Here is a 19750-nt window from a genome sequence, read left to right on the forward strand (position 1 = left end):
GATTTCTTCCCCCCGCAGATCTAGTTTCTGTTCGAGCGGGGCTAGATTCCTTCGACGGTGAGATACAGATAGAGGACTTCCCCAAACCATCTGGGGGAGAGCGAGTATGTTTTGTCCCCTACCTACTTAGGGGCATTGGATTCCCCATTCATCCGTTCCTCCGAGGGCTTTTGGAATACTATGGCCTCCAGCTGCACAACTTCACCCCTGCCTCCATTCTACACATTGCGGGTTACGTTGCTTTATGCAAACTATTCCTGGCTATCGAGGCTCATTTCGAGCTGTGGAGGAAGTTGTTCTGTCTTATCCCGCGTAATCATGAGGGGTCAATATTTGAAGTGGGCGGAGCCGAAGTATGCCGTATCACCGATACTGGGTATCTGTCCGGCACACCAGGAAGGCATCCGAAGAATGGATTTCCGAATGGTTCTATATTGAGGACGTCACGCTTCCTGACCCAGTTCGAAAGGGTCTTCCAGAATTTTCGAGCGTTCCGCTGAAGAAATGCCACAGTTGGCATTGTAGTCTTGAAGAGGATGACAGTGTAGAAGTTTGCAAGCTTATGAGCAAGATAAAGACGCTCGCTCAGTCCGTACTCACAATAATCGGGGTAATGGCGACCTCCATAGTGCGAGGGGTTCAGCCGCTACAATACAGAGGGCTGCCCATGTGGCACTACAATGGAGAGGGTGATGCCTCCCGCTATGGCGGGAAGGGTCCAGATACCCCCTCCGCTCTGGCCAAAATATTGGTCGAGCTGTTTAAAGGGGAGGAAGAGGAGTTTCTTCGCATTAAGCGCAGAGATGGGTATTCTATGTCTGATCCTCCCAGTTGGGTAAGCTTCGACCCCTCTATTCCATTCATTCCCCTTCCGGATTACTTCTGATAAATTTCAAGTCTGTTTGTTATGAAAGCACTGTCGAAAGGTCACCGAAGGACTTCATAGTCCTGCTCCACAGCCGGAGATCCACAATCGGGAGCTAGAACCTAGGTTTGAAGAGGATCCGGACATATTCGTGGCTCTTGCGGGGGGAGTGTTTTACCAGACAAGCTATGACGGCACATAAGTGGCCATCACCGCTGACTACCCTGGCCTTCTTCCTTCTTCACATGTAAGTAATTAAGAAACACCTTCTCTAAAAGAGTGCTCTTATTCTGCCTCACCCACCGCACTATATCGTGCTTCACAGGGGAGATGTTCAGCAATTTCGAAGAGATCAGCTCCCGCGTCGGGCAAGCCTTCGAAGAGGAAGGAGGGTGAAGACATGGTCAGGCCTTCATCGAGGAGGTATGGATAAACATGCTTTCCAGCAGTCGCATCCGACTGTGACTCGTGTGTTTGGTTGGTTACAGGAAGAAGGTTCACCGAATTGTGTCTGGGGATCCGGTCGGTGGTGTTCCCAACAATTTAGGTACAATCGGGGAGACTGGGGCTGGTGCAGGAACAGCGCCAGACTGCCCTTCGGCCGAGGGTTAGGAAAATATGGCCGTTACCAACTCGGAGGTAGAGAGTGCCATGAACCATCGACGCTGCCGGGCTGTCTTGCGAGACCCCAAGTTCTCAGAGGAGGCTTTTAATGCCTTTAGCTCGGGCGACGCATACATTCGAGCTGCTCGAGATGGGCTTAGAAGAGCCATGAAGCAATATCTGACAGATGTGCAGGTAAGTTTTTTTGTCAAAAAAGGATAACCATATGCCCGTAGCCCCCGAGACTGAAAGCAGTTGGCACAACTGATTTAAGGATCGTTGTACGACCAAGACCTTACAAAGAAGAATTGCTTGCTAGCCCAGGAGCTGGAGGAGTGCCGGGCGTAGCTAAATGCTGCTATTGCCGAACTAGAAAACATCAAGAACTCGTCTTCTGGTAGTGTTCCCCTCTACCGAGGAACAATAATTATATACCAACTATGCTAATTCTGCCACTGATCGCATAATAGGGTCGTCTGATCAACTTGAAGAGAAGTTGAAGATCACCCAAGAGGGAGAAAAAGAGGCGAAAAGGCAACACGCTACAGGAGAGCGTGTGCTAAATCGCGTCAGGGACAAGAAAAACAAGCTACAGGATTCCAACACTACATTGGGTGAAGAATTGAAAGATGTTCGAGCCCAGCTAGCTGATTCCGTGGAGGAGAGCAAGAAGCTGCGGGGTGGCATATTCAGTATGTGTCTGAACTATTTTTAAAGTAGTTCAGAGATAAATGGGACTAATATAGTCATGTTTGCAGGTATATTGACAGGCCGTCCTGAAGAGGAGGTGTGCGGATAATCAAGTGATCTGCTGCAAAGACTGTCGCAAGTGCACGAACATGCCCAGCTGGCCATGCGGAGCGTTGCCAAGGCCTTATGGCCCTCTGCCTCCCCTCCAGAAAGTATGGAGGAGCTTGTAGAGCTGTTCAAGGGAGCGCGGCGGCACATCCGACTATGGAAGAGATCGACCTACCGAGAGGGCGCGCGAGAGGCCTGGGCCATGGTGAAAACGCGATATACCAAGCTGGATCCAAATCACATAGCTCGGGTTGGACCGTTAGGGTCAAATGGGGAAGAAATTCCTGTTAGTTTAGTATATGACCAAGTAGAGGTGGCCGCCAAATATTCCCAACATGATTGTAAGTTAGACTGCCTGTTGGAAGGTGTAGAGGAGGAAGTGTTCGAGTCCAAGTGACTGTGTACTTTCCTCATTATGTGGAACTCTAGCTGAATTGTATATCACTAGCACATATGCCCGTGCGTTGCAACGGGAGAGATTTTTTGCGAGAAGCATCGGGAGAGATAATTGATGTGTCCATCAAAACATTCTCCACAACAGTGGCGTGACAGAGCAAAGAGTTGTGGTGTTCTCGTTGGTCATGTTTCGTCCGTGAGATGTTTATAGTAGTGGGGTTGGCCCGAGTGGCGCCCACTACCCAACTCATGCCTTTTTTTCCTTCAGGTCCACCTCCTTGTCGAGGTTGTGGTGACCTCCACATTTTTTTTAAAACATGCGAGCATTTTTTTGGAAAAAGCGTTAATTTCTGGAAAAGGGGAAAAACTTTAAATAGGAAAAAAATCCATAAACATTTTTTTGAAAACAGGACCATTTTTAAGGCAGAGAAACAGACATTTTTCGAAGTTGTGAACAATTTTTTGAAATGGAATTTTGTCTGAACTTTCAAACCCATTTTTAAAATGTGTTTTTATCACGAACATTATTATGAATTTGTAAACATTTCAATAATATATTATTCAAATTTATATTATTTTTAAACTGAAGTTTATTTTTAAGTCTCGAAAAAAATTGGAATTTTTTTAAAAAAATGAGAACGTTTTTCGATTTTCAAGAAAAATTATAATGGAAATATAAATTTAAAGTTCCAAATATTTTTGAAAATGTTTTTTTTATTCTGAGATTTAACGAAAATTATTACAAAAAACAAAATTTGGGAAAATTAGAAAAATAAATTTATGGAAAAGGAAAATATAACTTGGAAGGAAAAATTGAAAATTAGGAAGACACCAAAAAGGAAATGGGCCGGCCCAACATTGGGCGGCAGATGGGAATCTCCAACTATATGTCGCTCTGTGCGACAAATAAGGTTCCCCAGCAGCATGCGAAGGATATAAATGTGGGGCATTTTTGGGCCTTAGCGCGTGCGGCCACGTACAAATTTCTGGACAAAACTCTTTTGTTCTTTTCTAGCAGCTAGACCACAAAAATTTAGTACCACCTCGGGTATAAAAAATATATTTTTGATGGTGAACGGATGAAAAAATTGACAAAACACACCTTGCTTTATTAGTACGTATAGATTTGTCATGGTAGACCTTTTCGCGTCAACCTCCGGACCCGAAGGTGCGGAGTGTTTCCGAATACCGTCGCGGCTGAATAGGCCGGGGTATGCCTTGGAAAACTAAGCGTACGGGTCATAGTTGCTTGAACAGACAAGTTGTATACGGCTAGCTATGTTATATTACATTGGTATCGTAAGAAATATCTTCCAGACAGAATAGTTCCGCTAAGGGTTCCTTTCCCTGGGTGTGCATGCATTTAATGTACATGTCCGAATTGTGATGCGAGCACCACAATTTGTATAACTTCTGGGGGTGCACAATGGAGTGAGTTTAGAAAACATCTTTAATTCATTGACCGAATATTCCCTTAAGAACGCTAGCTTACGGCTTCACCCAGTCTGAGGTACACATCCGGATGGCCCAGCAATAACAATCGCAGAGGTGCTCCCTTTATGCCCTAGCGAACTAATGGGAATGTAGGGCATAAGCACAGGAGCCAGGCAACCCAGCTTGGCCAAAACTTAAGTCATATCGATGCATATAGAGCCAAAGAAAAGGTACATATGGAAAAACTCATATGTGAGTGTCGGCGTTTTGGGAACGGGGGTCCCCAGACTTGCCTGCCTGCGGCCTGCGGCATGTCTCAAAGGGGGGCCCAGCGCGGCCCATCTTCACCAACACAAACCCAAGACACTCGCGAGGGGCCAAGCCTCGCGGGGCGGACGACACATAGCTTCCTCAGGCGCAGCCTCGTCAGGATGGCTCACGAGGAGGCGGAGAGATCAAGGCAGGGTATCTCATGAGGTGCCCGTGATGCAAGCCATGACGACCGGGGGCGCCAGGCGGGTGCTAGCCCGCACAGTGTCCTCCCTTCCTCTTTGGTGCAAAGGGGGGCAAGCGCAGCCGCGGAGTACCGAGGCATCAGGCAAAGGTTGCCATTTCGGTGCAACAAGACCAAGACCAGGAGGACTACAAGATGGAGGTCACTGTGGAGCCCAAGACGGCATCATCACCAGAGCTTTGCACAGGCGAAGACTACTTTTATCAGGGTAGCTAGTACTAGCTGTCCCCCTTCAAATTAGCCCACCATTGTTGGCTCCCTTCCCGCTCGATATTTGGGAAGAGGAATAGGGCCTCTATAAATAGGACCAGCCACCCACAGAGCAAAGGGGGGCCGAGGGTTTGGAAGGATAGAGAAGATCAGGAAGAGAGAGAGAGAGAGAGAAAGGTGACTGAGCACCTCCCAACAGTTCATCGCCCCAGCCAAGAGCAGACCCTCGCGAGGGTGTTCTTCCTTGTATTGTTCATCATCATCAGCCCAAGAGGCAATTCACCACACCACACACTGGAGTAGGGTATTACACCACAATGGTGGCCCGAACCAGTATAAACTCTGTGTCTCTTGTGTTGTCCTTTCCATAGTTTAGATCCTAGCAAGGCGGGGAGGTAGGTAGGTAGAAGGCGAAATCTCCGCGCGCACCCCAGTGTTCGAACCTCAAGGGTCTACCGGAACCCGAAATCCGACATTTGGCGCGCCAGGTAGGGGTGCGCTGGGATTCGTCTTCCACCACCCCGTTCTCCTCCGACCATCACGCCCATGTCTGGCGCTCGTCGGGCCCGCGCCGAGCGCCGGGCCGCGCTTCCTTCCCGCGCCGCCTAGACGGCCCCTGTCGGCGGGCGTCCTTGCCGTTCCCCGTCACCTGCCGTCAATGCCGCCACCGGCCCGGTGGGGGATGAGCAGCGAGCATCGTCCCAGCATCCGTCTGTGCGGCAAGACGGCCGCACCGCAACTCCCTCGCTCGCCCCAGCTGGTTCTTTGTCCCGCGCGCCCATGGAGCCCCGCAACCTCTCCCCCGCCCATTGCGTTGCACCAACACCCCCGGTCGTCGCGGCCCTCTTGGGCGGCTCACAGGTGCCTCCTACAAGTCACCACGTCAAGCCATTCATCCGCCAGGTCAGCGCCGCTTCCACGCGGTAGGGGGCTCCCCTGGACCGAGCGGCGCCCGAGACCGGCCTGACCTTCAGCTCGGAGGACCACCCCACCAACTTGGCCTGCTCGGGTGCGCTCCCCATGCTGTGCACCCCCACCATCTGCCAGGTGGCCGTCACCAGAACCCTCATTGATGGCGGCGCGGGCCTCAGCGTGCTCTCGGTCGAGGCCTTCAACCTCCTCTGCATACCCCTGGAGCGGCTGCAACCCAGCCGGCCCTTCTCAGGCGTTGGGGGCAAGTCGTCCAGTTCCTTGGGGATCCGGCTCCCAGTAACCTTCGGCACCTACGACAACTTCCGCACGGAGCTAGTCGACTTCGACATCGCCCCCATCAGCCTCCCCTACAACGCCATCCTTGGCTACCCAGCACTGGCCCAGTTCATGGCCGTGACGCACCCGGTGTATAACCTCATGAAGATGCCCGGGAGTAGCGGTGTCCTCACTATGCACGGGGACACCGGGGACGCGCTGCGGGTGCTCAAGCTCGCCTTCAAGACGGCGGCGTCGGCACAGCCCGCCGACTTGGAGACCCCCACGCCCAAGGGGGCTGCACCCGCCAAGAAGAAACAGTTGTTCACCCAAGACACGGCAGAAACCAAGCAGATACCCGTCGATGAGGACGGGTCCACCAACGCCACTTTCACCATAGGCGCCCACCTCAAACCCGAGTAGGAGGAGGCCCTGGTCGGGTTCCTGCACGCGAACAAGAAGGTATTCGCTTGGGAGCTTGACCAGTTGGCAGGGATCCCTAGGAGTGTAATCGAGCATCACCTCAACGTGTGCCCCAACGTGTGTCCTGTGAAGCAGAAGGCCAGGCGGCAGTCCAGAGAAAAGCAGGCCTTCATCGTCCAAGAGACCCGCAACTTAGAAGCCGCTAGGGTCATTCGCGAGGTCCGATACCTGGATTGGTTGGCCAACCCTGTCGTTGTGCCAAAGAAGGGAGGGAAGGAGCGCATGTGCGTCGACTTCACCAACCTCAACAAAGCATGCCCACAAGATCCGTTCCCGCTCCCCCGCATCAACCAGATCGTCGATTCCACTGCGGAATGCGACCTATTATGCTTCTTGGATGCCTTCTCTGGGTATCACCAGATCAAGATGGTGGTAGAAGACGTCGAGAAGACAGCCTTCCTAACCCCGTGTGGGGTGTACTGCTACACATGCATGCCATTCGGGCTGCGTAACGCAGGGGCGACCTTCCACCGGCTGATGCACATCACCTTGGGCCCGCAGCTCGGGAAGAATGTTGAAGCTTACGTCAATGACATTGTGGTAAAGTCTCGGGAGGCCAGGACCTTGATACAAGACTTGGAGGAAACCTTCGCGAGCCTCAACGCAGTGAACCTACGGCTCAACCCAGAGAGGTGTGTGTTCGGAGTCCCCTCGGGCAAGCTCTTGGGTTTTCTCATGTCCCACCGAGGCATCGAGGCTAACCCGGAGAAGGTCAAGGCGGTGGAAGACATGAGCCCGCCAAAGACCCTCAGAGAAATGCAGAAGCTCACGGGGCGCGTGACCGCGCTAGGGCGCTTCATCTCCAAGTTGGGGGAACGAGCACTGCCTTTCTTCCAGCTAATGAAGAAAAAGGGGCCCTTCGAGTGGACTGAAGAGGCCGACAAGGCATTCCAGGATCTCAAGAGATACCTGACCAGCCCATCGGTCATGGTGGCTCCGTGCCCTCAAGAGCCCCTGGTGCTTTACCTCGCCACCACTCCCTACTCCGCCAGCGCAGCCTTGGTGGCAGTCAGAGAGGAGCGCCGAATCAAAACCGCGGCAGCAGCCCGGGACAAGGCAGAACAGGGACAAGGAAGGCCTACAGAAACCGCCACCGCGGCTGAGGAGGATCAGCCGCCGCAAAGAGGCGCACCACAGGCGGAAGAGGCCCCTCTTCCAGATGGCCAGTCTCAGGAGGCCTCATTGCCTCAAGAGACGCCACGGTCTCCGAAGGGAGCCACCAGCACTGATGCACTCCACCTCGTTGAGCACCCAGTGTACTTCGTTAGCACGATGTTGCGGGATGCAAGGGCACGGTACCCCATGCCTCAGAAACTCATCCTCGCGCTACTGGTGGCCTCGCGCAAGCTGCGGCACTATTTTCAGGGTCACCCCATCAAGGTCGTCTTGTCATACCCCCTGGAGAGAGTGCTTAGGAGTCCTAATTCAGCTGGAAGGGTCGCTGAGTGGAACATAGAACTGCAAGCGTTTCAGCTCGAATTCAGCATGACCAGAGTCATCAAGGGAGCAGCGTTGGCGGATTTTGTGGCAGAGTGGACGGAGGCGCCAGGCCTCAAGGCCGACGAGGATCGGTCCCTGTCCCCGAGAAGCGAGGCGCCAGAAGGCTGGGTCATGTACTTCGATGGGGCATTCTCCAGGCATGGCGCTGGGGCTGGGGCGGTGCTTATATCACTCACTCAGGACAAGCTCTATTACGCCATGCAGCTCTGTTTCCAGCAATGTGAGAAGGTCTCCAACAACATAGCGGAGTATGAAGGTTTAATAGCGGGCTTGAAGGCCGCGGCTGCCCTGGGGGTGAAACGCCTCACCATCAAGGGCGATTCCCGGCTCCTTGTCAATTTCTCCAACAAGGTGTACGAGCCGAAGGATGAGCACATGGAAGCCTACCTAGCGGAGGTCTGCAAGATGGAGAAGCAGTTCTGGGGGCTGGAGTTGCAGCATGTGCCCCGTGGCACCAATCAGGAGGCCGATGACATCGCCAAACGGGCGTCCAGGCGGTTAACTCAGGAGCCTGGCGTTTTCAAGGAGCGGCTCTTCAAGCCATCAGCCCTGCCGTCATTACCGAACACGGCTCAGCCCTGGGAGGAGCTCCCCCAGCCACCTGCCTCAGGGGCTCCGGCCTGTGGCCCGGCCTCAGGAGCATGCCTACTCCTGACGATGGAACCTCAGGAGGGATGTTGGATCGCGGAGCTCCGGAGTTACCTAACACAAGGGACCCTGCCGGAGAAGGAGGAGGAAGCGGAGCGAGTGGCACGCCAGGCCACGGCATACTGCATCAAGGATGGAGAGCTATACCGGAAGCGGCCAAACGATGTATCCCTGCGCTGCATCTCCAGGGAGCAAGGGAAGGAACTGCTAGAAGATATACACGGCGGAGACTGTGGACATCATTCATCATCACGGACCCTCGTTGGCAAGGCGTTCTGCAGTGGGTTTTATTGGCCCACCGCGCTCAATGACGCCATCGAACTAGTGAAAGCTTGTGAGGCCTGCCAGTTCCACGCCAAGTAGATCCATCAGCCAGCAGGAGGTTTGCAGACTATACCCCTCTCGTGGCCATTCGCAGTCTGGGGGCTGGACATCTTGGGCCCGTTTCCTCGGGCACCCGGGGGCTACCGCTACCTCTACGTCGCCATGGACAAGTTCACCAAGTGGGCTGAAGTAGAGGCTGTCCGCACCATTCCCGCGGGTTCCGCGGTCAAGTTCATCAAGGGCATCGTGAGCCGATTCGGGGTGCCGAATCGCATCATCACAGACAACGGTTCGCAGTTCACCAGTAACCTCTTCAAAACATATTGTGCTAACCTTGGAATGCAGATATGCTATGCTTCGGTGGTGCACCCCCGAAGCAACGGCCAGGCCGAGCGAGCCAACGCGGAGGTCCTGAGGGGCCTCAAGACCAGGATGTTCAAGAAGAAGCTGGAGGCCTGCGGCAGAGGTTGGTACGACGAGCTTCAGTCTGTGTTGTGGTCCATCCACACAACCGCGACCAAGCCGACTGGAGAGACCCCGTTCTTCCTGGTCTACGGAGCCGAAGCGGTTCTCCCTCACGAGGTCAGACGTCGCTCCGCGCGGGTCCTGGCGTTTGACGAGGCGCAGCAGGACGCCATGTGGGGGATGGACCTCGTGCTGGGGGAGGAACGTCGCTGAGAAGTCGCGCTACGAGCGGCGAGGTACCAACAAGCGCTACGGCGATATCACTGCCGCAATATCCGCCCCAGGACCCTCGAGGTAGGAGACCTCGTGCTCAGGCGGGTTCTCTCCAGGGACGGGCTGCACAAGCTCTCTCCCATGTGGGAGGGCCCGTTCAAAGTTGTTCATGTTTCCAGGCCCGGCTCCACGCGCTTGGAGACTCAGGAGGGGGTGCCAGTCCAGAATGCATGGAACATCCAGCACCTCCGAAGGTTCTACCCCTAAAAAGGCCCGGAGCCTGTGAAGAAGGCGAATGCCTATGAAGCTATCGCGTTTTGGAAAAGGCCCGGAGCCTGTGAAGAAGGCGAATGCCTGTGAAGCTATCGCGTTTTGGAAAAGGCCCGGAGCCTGTGAAGAAGGCGAATGCCTGTGAAGCTATCGCGTTTTGGAAAAGGCCCGGAGCCTGTGAAGAAGGCGAATGCGTGTGAAGCTATCGCGTTTTGGAAAAGGCCCGGAGCCTGTGAAGAAGGCGAATGCCCGTGAAGCTATCGCGTTTTGGAAAAGGCCCAGAGCCTGTGAAGAATGCCAATGCCTGTGAAGCTCGCCGCCCATGACACTCTCACGTAATAATGAGTTGGGGCTATACACGCCCCGGAGTCTCAGGAGCGCCGGCCTCAGGCCCTGGGGCTCCCTCCCACGCCCAGTGGCAGCACTTAGCTCCGCGATGGTGAGAAGACGTCGAAGACTAGATTAGGTGTCGGACGCGGCTTTTCATTTGCTTTCCGTGGTTGGCTTGTTCCCTCTCATTCGAAGTTTTATTGAAGTTGTTGCCGTCTTTGGCTTATGGTTCTTCGACTTTTTGCTCTCCTGCCTCGATTTCTCTTGTGCAAGGCCTCGCGAGGGAGGGGCAGCTGAGCGCCCTCGCGAGTGTTCCTACCCTAGTCATCCAAAGAGTTCGCGACCTGGGCCCCTTACAGGATCACCCCTCCAGTCCGTGCCCCACGGGCACCGCGACACAAACAAAGGGCCTGGGTAGGTCAGCTCCCCACGGCCGGGGCCGGGAACTATCCACGCTCGGGCACGTAGCCGGAATGTACGGTAACGAAAGCAGAACGATGATTAACAACAATAACCCAAGCACGCCCCCGCGGGGCTCCACACTATTGTCTTTGTTACGTAGGAAAAAGGAAAATAAAGAACAAATCTGGTGCAGCTCGCCTCACACCAGCCCGCAGTGAAGGCCCGAGCTGCCTCCGGAGCTCAGGCGGACTCCCTCTCGCGCTTCACCAAGGCGCAACGACGGGCGGACACGTTGCCACCCCCCAAGCAGATACGACGGCGTGGAGGCTGACCGCGGCCACCGCTAGAAGAGCCGCCGCCTGAAGAAGAACCGGAGAAGCTTGAGGAACCCTGAGCATCGCCGGCCGCGCGAGCGTTGCCCTCTCCATCATCGCCGGAGCTGGTTCCCAGCCGCAGTCGTCACCCTCGGGAAACACCCTGCGCGGCGACCATCTTCCCAAACACCCTCACATAGAGGGTGGCATCGCCGTCGAACTTGAAGTGTAGGGTGCACCGACGGCTCAGGCCACGCGCGCGGGCAAACGTCTGCCAACTGCGGGCCAGGAACAGGCTCCCGGCCGCGGAGACCTCCAGTGAGATCCATGAGGTCCGCTGCAGCAGCCGTCGGCCTGGAGCCAGAGGCCGCCCGGGGCGCCGGCCGGGAGCTCGCCAAGGAGGAAGCGAGGAAGTGGAAGCCGGGTGCTGGTCGGCCCCGCCAACCACACGACGAACTCCGGCAGCACTTCAGCAGCGCGAAAGCGCGGCCTAGGGGGACACGCAGCCGGAGCGCGCCCCCCGGCCGCAGCAATCCGCCCGTCGCTGTGCTGAAGGTCGCCTCCACGGCCACGGGGAGCCACCGCGGTGGCCACAGGATGTTTGCGAGGGCGCCCTCGGCCGCGCTTGGGTGGGGTAGAGGCGGGCCCAACCTGGCTAGCCTTCCCCTTCTCTGCGGCCGAGAACCTCCTTGACGGGGCCATGAAGAAAAGGAGAAGCAAGGAGGGATGAACTAGAAGGGCGCGTGCCGGTCCATACTTATAACTGGTGATGGCCAACCAACGGCCCCCACGATCGCAGGTAATTATGACCCTCTTGGCATGCAGGGACTTGTCCAATCCGTGCAGTTGCCGAGGCGCCATGGGGAAGTGGAGACGCCCACGTCCAATCAACCGCCACGCGGCGCCCAAGGCCGCAGGCTGTTAGGGCCCGCGGCGCTTCGCTCTTGCCCTTCCGCCTCCCTGCACGGCCAAGTCCGGGCGCACCTCGGGCCCGGGGGCTACTGTCGGCGTTCTGGGAACGGGGTCCCCATAGTTGCCTGCCTGCGGCCTGCGGTGTAGCTCAAAGGAGGGCCCAGTGCGGCCCATCTTCACCAACACAAACAAGACCCTCACGAGGGGCCAAGCCTCGCGGGGCGGACGACACGGAGCTTCCTCAGGCGCGGCCTCGTCAGGCTGGCTCATGAGGAGGCAGAGAGATCAAGGCGGGGTATCTCACAAGGTGCCCGTGACGCAAGCCATGACGACCGGGGGCGCCAGGCGGGTGCCAGCCTGCGCAGTGTCCTCCCTTCCTCTTTGGTGCAAAGGGGGGCAAGCGCAGCCGCGGAGTACAGAGGCATCAGGCAAAGGTTGCCATTTCGGTGCAACGAGACCAAGACCAGGAGGACTACGAGACAGAGGTCACCTTGGAGCCCAAGACGGCGTCATCACCAGAGCTTTGCGCAGGCGAAGACTACTTTTGTCAGGGTAGCTAGTACTAGCTGTCCCCCTTCAAATTAGCCCGCGATTGTTGGCTCCCTTCTCGCTCGATATTTGGGAAGAGGACCAGGGCCTCTATAAATAGGACCAGCCACCCACAGAGCAAAGGGGGCCGAGGGTTTGGAAGGATAGAGAAGATCAGAAAGAGAGAGAGAGAGAGAGAGAGAGAGAGAGAGAGAGAGAGAGAAAGGTGACTGAGCTCCTCCCAGCAGTTCATCGCCCCAGCCAAGAGCAGACCCTCGCGAGGCTGCTCTTCCTTGTATTGTTCATCATCATCAGCCCAAGAGGCAATCCACCACACCACACACTAGAGTAGGGTATTACACCACAATGGTGGCCCGAACCAGTATAAACTCTGTGTCTCTTGTGTTGTCCTTTCCATAGTTTAGATCCTAGCAAGGCGGGGAGGTAGGTAGGTAGGAGGCGAAATCTCCGCGCGCACCCCACTGTTCGAACCTCAAGGGTCTGTCGAAACCCGAAATCCGACAGTGAGGAGCTTAATGCTCAAGGAATGACAAGAACCTCTGTCCAAGAAGCCCCCAGGTACAAGTGACGTACATATTTAGATATGTATGTGTCAATGGTGTGCGGTCTAGCCGTACCAAAGCGTTAAAGCGAGAAAGAAGAAAGTAATCAGAAAAGAGAGAAAAAATAATGGAAACTCAGGGGAGGAGGAGACGAACAAGGGGTTTGGGGCTAGTCATAGAATCTTTGAAATCTGGCCGCGTTCCAGGGGTTCGACTCGAGGCGATTGTCTGATGCATCACGAAGACGGTATGCTCCTTTGGTGAGAACTTCGTCAATTATGAAGGGACCCTCCCATTTGGGCTTGAGTTCGTCCTTTTTCTTCTCCGGCAGGCGCAGAATGAGTTCGCCAACGTTGTAAGTCTTGGCCCGTACTTCTCTGCTTTGATATCTTCGAGCCTGCTGTTGGTAAAATATTGAACGGGCTTTTGCGACATCGTGTTCCTCCTCCAGGGCATCTAGGCTGTCCTGCCGATTAAGCTCAGCTTCTCTCTCTTCATACATACGCACTCGAGGTGAGTCGTGAATAATATCGCAGGGCAATACGGCCTCTACGCCATACACCATGAAGAAAGGTGTGTATCCGGTAGTACGGTTGGGCGTGGTCCGCAGTCCCCAGAGTACGGAGTCGAGCTCCTCAACCTAGTGCTTGTCTGATTCTTTCAAAGACCGCACTAGTCTGGGCTTAATGCCGCTCATAATAAGACCATTGGCTCGTTCGACTTGACCGTTGGTTTGTGGGGGGTAGACGGAGGCGTAATTGAGTTTAATACCTAGATAAGTATACCAGGTTTTTACCTCGTCGGCTGTGAAATTAGAGCCGTTGTCGGTGATGATGCTGTGTGGGACACCATAACGGTGCACAACACCGGATATGAAGTCTATCACCGGGCCGGACTCAGCCGTTTTGACCGGTTTAGCCTCTATCCACTTAGTGAATTTGTCCACCATAACCAGCAGATATTTCTTCTTATGGCTTCCCCCATTAAGGGGTCCAACCATATCCAGTCCCCAGACTGCGAAAGGCCAAGTGATGGGGATAGTCTGTAAGGCAGTTGGGGGCATATGGCTTTGGTTGGTGAAGAGTTGGCATCCGACGTGGCGTTGGACGAGGTCATGTGCGTTTGCTCGGGCTGTCGGCCAATAAAACCTAGTACAGAAGGGTTTGCTAACAAGAGCCCGAGCTGCAGCGTGGTGTCCACCAAGACAGGCGTGAATTTCCGCTAGAAGCTGTCGCCCCTCTTCTTCGAAGCTACATCTTTGAAGTACTCCGGTGGTACTTTTCTTGTAAGGCTCTCCGTCGTGAACCATGTAGGCCTTCGAGCACCGGACAATGCGGCGAGCCTCATTCTGGTCTTCGGGGAGCTCCTTCCTATTAATGTAGGCCAAGAAAGGTTCGGTCCATGGAGCAATTACTGCCATAATGAGATGGGCCGACGGTGTTTCTTCGGTGGCTGAGCCACCGATACTATCGGTGTGTTCGGGATTTGGAGTTGTATTTGGATCTGGACTATTGTTGCTGCCCTCCCCTTGCCACACCACAGATGGCTTGAAAAGCCTTTCCAAGAAGATGTTGGATGGGACAGGGTCACGCTTAGCGCCGATGCGAGCAAGGACGTCCGCCGCTTGGTTACTTTCTTGGGCGATGTGATGAAATTCAAGCCCCTCGAAGCGAGCCGACATTTTTAATATGGCATTACAATAAGCTGCCATCTTTGGATCTTTGGCGTCAAAGTCGCCATTTATTTGAGATATGGCGAGGTTCGAGTCCCCGTGCACCTCCAGGCGTTGTATGGCCATTCGTAGACCATGCAGTAGGGCCTCGTATTCGGCTGCGTTGTTAGAGTCTGTGTATAATATCTGGAGTACATACTAGACGACGTCTCTAGTGGGGGAGTATAACACGACTCTCGCTGCCAGCCCTACCAACATTTTGGAGCCGTCAAAATACATAACCCAATTGGAATATGTGTTGTACTCTTTAGGGAGTTCGGCCTCTGTCCATTCGGCGATGAAGTCGGCTAGTACTTGGGATTTGATGGCTCGTCGTGGCTTGTATGTTATGTCGAATGGAAGTAGCTCTATGGCCCATTTGGCAATCGGTCCCGTGGCATCGCGGTTGTTTATTACGTCATTGAGTGGGACCTCAAAAGCCACCGTGATTTAACACTCCTGGAAGTAGTGTCGTAGCGTGTGGGATGCCATGAAGACCGCGTATGCTATCTTTTGGTAGTGGGGGTACCGGGATTTGCACGGTGTGAGGACAGTTGACATGTTGTATACTGGTTTTTGGAGCAGAAATTTGTGTCCGTCTTGTTCTCGTTCGACGACGAGCACGGCGCTCACCACCTGATGTGTTGCCGATATGTATAACAACATGGGCTCGCCAATGTTTGGTGCGGCCAGGATTGGGTTGCTTGCTAGGAGGGCCTTTATTTCCTCCAGTCCGGCGGTCGCCGCGTCTGTCCATTCGAAGTTATTAGTGCACCGTAAGAGGCGATAGAGTGGTAGTGCCTTTTCTCCTAATTTGGAGATAAAGCGGCTTAGCGCTGCTATGCATGCAGCCAGCTTTTGGACCTGTTTGAGGTCTGTTGGCGTAGCCAACTGTGACAGAGCTCGGATTTTAGTTGGATTTGCTTCGGTTCCTCTATTGGAAATGATGAAGCCCAGCAGTTTTCCAGTGGGGATGCCGAAGACGCACTTTTCTGGGTTGACCTTAATGTCATACGCCCGGAGGTTGCCGAATGTAAGACATAAGTCGTCTATTAGTGTTTCGACATGCCTAGTTTTGATGATGACGTCATCGACGTAAGCTTCTACCATTTTGCCGATCTGTTTCTCCAGGCATGTTTCAATCGTGCGTTGGTATATGGCACCGGCGTTCTTGAGCCCAAAGGGCACGGTGTTGAAGCAGAATGGCCCATATGGGGTGATAAATGTTTTTGCGGCTTGATCGGACTCCTTCATTTTGATTTGATGGTATCCGGAATATGCATCAAGGAAACACAGTGAGTCGTGTCTTGTGGTGGTGTCGATGATTTGATCAATGTGGGGTAGGGGGAAGGGATCCTTAGGGCAAGTCTTGTTGAGGTCTTTGAAATCGACACACAGGCGCCAGGATTTGTCCTTCTTTGGCACCATCACCAGGTTTGCCAGCCAGTCCGGATGTTTCATTTCTCTAATGAATCCGGCCTCGATGAGTTTGGCCAGCTCCTCCCCCATGGCTTGTTGCTTGGGTTCGGAAAAGCACCGCAGTGTTTGCTAAACCGGTTTAAATCCCTTTAATATATTGAGGCTATGTTTAGCCAGCTCGCGTGGGATCCCTGGCATATCTAAAGGGTGCCAGGCGAATACGTCCTAGTTTTCGTGCAGGAATTCTCGTAGTGCGGTGTCAGCTGTTGGGTTCAGTTGAGCTCTGATAGATGCTATCTTCTTGGGGTTCGTTGGGTGGACCTAGAATTTGACTATTTCTTCTGCTGGTTTGAAGGATGTGGATTTAGGGCGTTTGTTGAGGATCACGTCGTCCTTGTCCACCATGGAGCGTAATGCAGTTAATTCTTCGGCCGTGAGGGCTTCGGATAGTGCCTCCAGGGCCAGGGATGCGGTTTTTGTTTTCAATGCGGAGTGCTATCTCCGGATCACCGACAAGAGTGATTATACCATTTGGTCCGGGCATTTTGAGCTTCATATACCCATAATGGGGTATGGCCTGAAAGCGTGTAAAAGCATCCCGCCCCAACAAGGCGTGATATCCGCGACTGAAAGGGGCCGCTTGGAAAGCTATTTCTTCGGACCGATAGTTCTTCGGCGTGCCGAATACTACGTCAAGTGTGATTTTTCCCGCGCACCGCACCTCCCATCTGGGAATAATTCCTCGGAAGGTTGTGTTACTTTGCTTGATGCGGCTCCTGCCTATTTCCATTTTATGGAGTGTGTCCTCATAAATAAGGTTTAGTCTGCTGACACCGTCCTTGAGGACCTTGGTAAGTCGAAACCCGTCCATGATGGGACTGAGGACTAACACGGCTGGCGCTCATACTGTTTTGTACTTTGGTTCGTCACCGGCATTGAATGTTATAGCCGTGTCGTTCTAGGGGTTTATTTCAGCATTTTGGCAGACTTCGATGAGCTCGCGAAGCGCCCTTTTGTGCTTGTTGTTTGAAGCAAATGTCTCAAAGACCGTCAATACTCTTGAGTTATCGTCCTCTAGGGGATGCCGTTCTGGGTCGTCCTTGATAAGGATGTCCTCGCAGCTCTTGGCTACCTCTTGTCGTATCCAACATGCTCTAAGGCTATGGGTTGCCATGGTATGTGGTGTTGTATGTATTTTGCATGGGCCATCGAGCCACTCCATCAGAACGGTGCTGTTCTGCATAGCGGTTTTGTGTTTCTTGACTGTTGGACTGGGCGTGCCATGAGGGTGCGCCCATTTCGCCTGTAGGGAGAGTTGAGTTGGGACTGACGGTTCCCAGCGAGCTGCCTGAGTTTTCCAGGCGCTCTCCATTGCGTTGTACTTTTGTATGATGGTTGCTAAGTCAGCAAATTTGAGTATGCGGCGGCGACTAATGGCGTTGAGGATTCCTTCGTCCGTGCAATTGTTGCAAAACGCTGATATTGCATCCTCGTCACGGCAATCTTTTACCTTGTCTTTGACAAGGAGGAATCTGGCCCAGAAGGGGTGGACCGTTTCTTGAGGCTGTTGTTTTATGTTCATGAGAGCGTCTATGTCCAGGTGGGTGGGTGGAATTAAATCTGAACCCCGACCTGACCGATTATCCGGAGTCTGACGACCTTCCCGGCTTAACAATCCGGGTTCCGAAATATCTTCTGATTGTTTAGGAGCGACGTCTGATGCTATGTTCGGAGGGCTGGTCGCATCCTTTCGCGGATGAGTATTCGGCTCTGCCTGATCGGCGAGCGGAACATAGTCCATCTTCAGTATAGAAGAAGACTCACCGTCCTGCTCCACGACTACCACAATCTGGTGGGTGACCGGTAGGGTCTCGATTTCTCCTTGATCGGTTTTAGGCCCGATCCGATCGTAGTCTGTGGCTATTCCCAAAGCGGCGATCCGATCTAGGAGTTCATTCAAAGAAGAAAACTTCATCGGATCCATCTGCTTGGAGTGCTCGGAGTTGATGTGAAGGGGGTTTTCGATGGCCCGAGAGGTCATCGTCGGCTCAACGGCCGAACGGGCGATCATAGTAAAGCCGCACAGCCGAAGGGTTTGGTCTGGGGCCAGAGCTCCCCTGGAGGTGATGTTGTCTTTAAGGACAAGGCGAGCCATCAAGCCTTTCATCGACGATGCAGTGGAACTCTCAATGAAAGCACCAATGTCAGTGTCAAAACCGGCGGATCTCGAGTAGGGGGTCCCGAACTGTGCGTCTAGGATCGATGGTAACAGGAGACGGGGCACATGATGTTTACCCAGGTTTGGGCCCTCTCTATGAAGGTAATACCCTACGTCCTGCTTGATTGATCTTGATGAATATGAGTGTTACAAGAGTAGATCTACCACGAGATCGTAATGGCTAAACCCTAGAAGCCTAGCCTGTATGACTATGGTAATGAGTATATCCTTTCCGGACTAACCCCTCCGGTTTATAGACACCAGGGAGGGAATCTAGGGTTACATAGAGTCGGTTACATAAGAAGGAATCTTCATAGTCGGTTCGCCAAACTTGCCTTCCACGCCAGGGAGAGTCCCATCCGGACACAGGTACAGTCTTCGGCCTTCATGTCTTCACAGCCCATCAGTCGGGCCCATGGATAACAGGCCGGACGCCCGAGGACCCCTTAGTCCAGGACTCCCTCAGTGGTCAATGAACGACTTCCATCGGAAGAGTACTGTACGTGGAGAGGCTGACAGGTACGTCCACGGCCGCAGCAAGGTAGTGCCTCCTTATTACACGCAAAATAATGATTCCTCCACCTGACAGCAGGGACCCACCAGACGGGCCATCGTATTTCGCAAAAAAAACATTCCCCCTGACTGCTGGGACCCACCAGCTACATCTTCGCACGCAAGGAAGTGCGTCCATATTACGGGGGGAAATGATCCCCCCTGACTGTTGGGACCCACCAGCTACATCTTCGCATGCAAGGAAGTGCCTGACAGTCGGGACGCACCTTGTCGAAGCGTACGTAGCATTATTGTCATTCTGGTCACGAACGTGTACCTACATACTGGTCGATCGGTCTATCTGCAGGCTGCAGCGATGAACCATGGCCATGTAAGGACGGACACGTGTCATAGTAGAGGCACACACTTAGCATGTACACGTACGTGCAGCTAGGGTGCAAGAAAGTAAATACGGCCACGTACATACATATGGGCGGGGTCTCGAACGCCTACTCGCGCATACGTACGGACAGGGCTCGCATACATGGCCATGTCGGAATGGAGAAACTGCATCGTTGTCGTGTTCATCAGGAGCCAACCAGTTTGGATGGAATAGCCGATGGAAACAAGGCCTGGCATACCGCGGAACAGAGGAAACGGCCTTGTGTTCGACCGGCCAAGGTCAAAACAGGATCATGTTCATCGGGAGGTCTGGCATACCGCAAAACGGAGGAAACAGACTTCTCTTGGACCTCCTACAGTCGAAACAGGGTCCTGTTGATCAGGGGGGTGTGGAGTACCACAAAACGGAGGAAACAGACTTGTGTTGGGGCGCTACGGTTGAAATGGGGATCCTGTTCATCAGGAGGGTGTGGCGTACCGCAAAACAGGACCCCATGGGATACTGTTCATCTCCACCATCGACCTCCTCCAGCCTCCATGGGTTACTG

The sequence above is a fragment of the Triticum aestivum genome, chromosome 3A (assembly GCF_018294505.1).
Source record: "Triticum aestivum cultivar Chinese Spring chromosome 3A, IWGSC CS RefSeq v2.1, whole genome shotgun sequence".
Lineage (NCBI taxonomy): Eukaryota > Viridiplantae > Streptophyta > Magnoliopsida > Poales > Poaceae > Triticum > Triticum aestivum.